Genomic DNA, 3,636 nt, shown 5'->3' with positions numbered 1-3,636 from the left:
AAGTATGTGGGGCACACAGTGAAAGTTTGGGGTCCAACTGAAAGAATGAAGAGAGTAATGAGAGTAGGACTTCCCTCCACCCCAGAATAGGTCACACTCCAAGGCAGGATGAAGCTGAAAGTTGACAGTGAGAGCCTGGCACCTTCTTATGAGCTCTTGCAAGGGGGCTATGGAGGGAGTTGGCAAAAGACTACAGGATACTTGGAGTCAGAGGAGTGGGGGATCAATCAAGGCATGTTGGAGCAGAAGCCTGGAGCAGTCCTGGGAAGGAGAGTCTGGGCAACATGGAGGTGGGGCAAGGTTACAGGGCAGATGTCCAGACCAAAGCCTAGGAGAATTCTAGGGCTAGCATCACGTTTCATGTTCTTGACACAGGCTGGGACTAAACCATGTGCCAGTGAAGCAGGGAAGCTTCCAAGGTGAGGGCACCATGTCTGAGGCCAGGCTAAGAAGGGTTGGAGAGGATGGAATATCTCTAATATGGAAAGCTGGCAATTCTGAGCTTTCTGAGCCATGAAGAATCCCTCAAATCCATCTCCCATGTGAAGACAGAGCTGGGGCAGCTCTTTGCTTCTGAAGGTAGCCAGGGTATATAGAGTAGGTAGTATTCACCTTTATGTAATGGTCAGAGAGGTGACAGGAGCCTTTCCAAATTGAAGCTTGAAATCCTACCAGTTACGTCTTTAGGATTAAACAATCTGTCTCCTGGAGGCAACTGTTTCTTCATTCTCCATCTTTTATCTTTTATTCTTTATCCCCCACTCTTTCCCTCTTCTTCTTTTTTTTTTTTTTTTTTTTTTTTTTTTTCTCAACGTTTTTTATTTATTTTTGGGACAGAGAGAGACAGAGCATGAACGGGGGAGGGGCAGAGAGAGAGGGAGACACAGAATCGGAAACAGGCTCCAGGCTCCGAGCCATCAGCCCAGAGCCTGACGCGGGGCTCGAACTCACAGACCGCGAGATCGTGACCTGGCTGAAGTCGGACGCTTAACCGACTGCGCCACCCAGGCGCCCCTCTTTCCCTCTTCTTCTAAAGGTCTTCTTCTAGATTACAAAAACAGCACATATCTGTAGCAAAAAATGCATAAAATTTAGCAAAGTTAAAAAAAAAAAGGAAAAGAGAGATCATCTATAATTCCACAATCCTGTGACATTTTCCTATGTGTATGCACGCACATGCACGCACACACATACATATGGATAGGTACATGGAAATATATCATCTTTTACACAATAGGGCCTTAAAATACATATTGCTTTGTAACCTGATTTTTCACTTAATCTATTGTGGAATTTATCCATTAAGTGAGTTGACACTAGAGTGAGATCCTATCATTCTCCAGACGCTGTGCCAGGCTCAGGAATAGAGTGGAGAACACATACAGTCTCTGCTCTCATAGAGTTTACAGTCTAGCTGGGGAGAAACTTACCAAATAATATCTTACCATAACAACCAATGTAGATGGAGATTTTCTTTTTCAGTGCAGTTTCTTATTTTTACTTAAAAAAAAAAAAAACCAAAGGTACACATTGGGAATTAAATTACTATTTTTTCCTTCTTTCTAAAGGTGTGACATACATGTTTTCTGGTCATTAATATTCTACCAAACATTTTACTAACCTAAGCCAGACAGAGACCATTAAAGCTCTTTGCTATCCCTTCCTATTCAGACTGAGACCAATGAATACCACTTTGGCAGGGAGAAGAAGAGAGCTGGAAGGGCAGAGCTTGGAGAATCACATTTTTACCAAACTCATTCTAACCCCATCCCAAAACCTAACAAAGTAATTTATACAGAAAGGATTTTAAGCAAATCTGCATAAATACTTAATATGCAATAAGAAAAGGATAATTTTAGTCTGTTTCCAGACTACAGTATATATTCACTGATATTCAGTAAAATAGTAACTCCAATGAAGAAAGTATTTTTGCCTTCATAGTGCTAACAACTAAAAAGTACAAATATTTAGGGGAGCCTAGGTGGCTCAGTTGGTTGAACATCCAACTCTTGGTTTTGGCTCAGGTCATGATCTCATGGTTCATGAGTTTGAACCCCACATCAAGCTCTGTGCTGGCAGTGCAGAGCCTGCTTGGGATTCTCTCTCTCTCCCTCTCTCCCTGCCCCTCCCGAGTCTCTCTTCTTCTCTCTCAAAATCAATAAATAAACTTAAAAAAAAAAGTACAACCATTTAATACTTAGATCTTTAACTGGATAATTAAAGAAATTCTAAGATTAAATCTGCCAGATTAGTGTGAGTATTCACCTATAAAAATGTTTTTTTCAAAAATGATTCTTATTTTTTAAAAAAGGCTTCTTTTGCCACAGTAGGACTCCATCAAGACTAGAAGAAGATAGTGATAAAAGAACTGTAAACCCAAGACTAAGAGTTGATTTTCACATGTAGCTTTTGGGTAAAAGACATCATGTTTTAGTTTATTCCCATAGCCAAGACTAGTTCTAATTTTCCCATGATGGTGGGCTGAAAATAGGAGTTTCAGAAATCTGAAGACAGGGCCATCTGTTTTAACACCATAGATAAGCATTCCTAAATAGTAAAAAACTCCACACAGGTGGGTCACTGGGTTTGAAGGACTGAAACTCTCAATCAAGTGAAAGAACTGTGAGCAGGGGGAGATTTATGCAAAACCTGCCTGTGGTATTGCAGACAGGGAGAGTTTACGATGGTGTTGTTCCTCTTGGTTGTCACAGGAACATGTATTCTGGGGGAAGGGGCCTTCTAGATGAAATGCTTGACATAGTGTTTGTCCCAGAGCAGTCTGACTCTCCGAAACACCTGAGAGAGGTGTCTACTTTGGCAGGAGTACTAGGGGTTATTGAATAGAAGAAAGTATTTCAGGAAAAAGAGAAGTCCTGGGAGCATCAGATAATTATCTTTTCGACCCATCAATACCTAACATTAATAAACAGTTGCAGAACAGAGTCAGTCTTTCCAGGGTGTAGTCTCCAGTCATCAGGAGCAGAACCCTCCGCTGGCCTATTGGGCCCATGTTGTCCAGAAGGCCGCCATTACCCACAGGTGGAAGCTAGTGCTAGGGGTTGTTCTGGGAAGTTGCCACCGAAGAGGATTTGCACAATGAAGTCACTATTAAGCCACTGCTTAAGACCAGTCCTCAGCCTTCTTTTTCTGCTCTGTAGTCTAGAAATATCTATTTAAATGGCAGAAAGTCTGTAAATGTGAGCAGCATGTCGAATAGGTCATCAGCCATCTCATCTTTATGGTGCTTTAATGTTGCTGTGAAAGCAGCCATGTTGAATCCCAGAATCCCTGTCAGCTGCAGTTCTTCAATATACTTTTCTACCAAAGAGAGGTATTCATTAAAGATGGGTGTGTAGGTGAGTTTATTCTCTTCCATGTCTCCAAACTCCTGGTAGTATCTGTCCATGAAATTTCTTTGCAGTACTTGGAACTCTGCATCCATGACAATGTCCTTGATAGATCCAACCACAGCAGCAAATTCAGCTTCAGAGGCGGAAGAGGTGGACAGTGCAAAGCTCTCTTCTTCCAAGACTTCTGCAGCCTCCATTCCACCCTGGCTAGTGGCTGGTCAGCCTCCCTGGAGTCTGAGGCTGGTGAGTCTGTGCCTGCGCTCGGGCCCAGAGGCCTCCATGCCCT

General features: G+C 42.5%; 1 pseudogene; it reads right to left on the bottom strand.

Annotated features, from left to right (window-relative positions):
* Positions 1–2,459: 2,459 nt before the first annotated feature.
* Positions 2,460–3,636, bottom strand: LOC102954261 (annotated as a pseudogene).

The sequence above is a fragment of the Panthera tigris genome, chromosome B4, assembly GCF_018350195.1.
Source record: "Panthera tigris isolate Pti1 chromosome B4, P.tigris_Pti1_mat1.1, whole genome shotgun sequence".
Taxonomy (NCBI): Eukaryota; Metazoa; Chordata; class Mammalia; order Carnivora; family Felidae; genus Panthera; species Panthera tigris.
The sequence above is the reverse complement of the archived record's forward strand: the minus strand, read 5'-3'. Positions and strand labels throughout refer to the sequence as shown.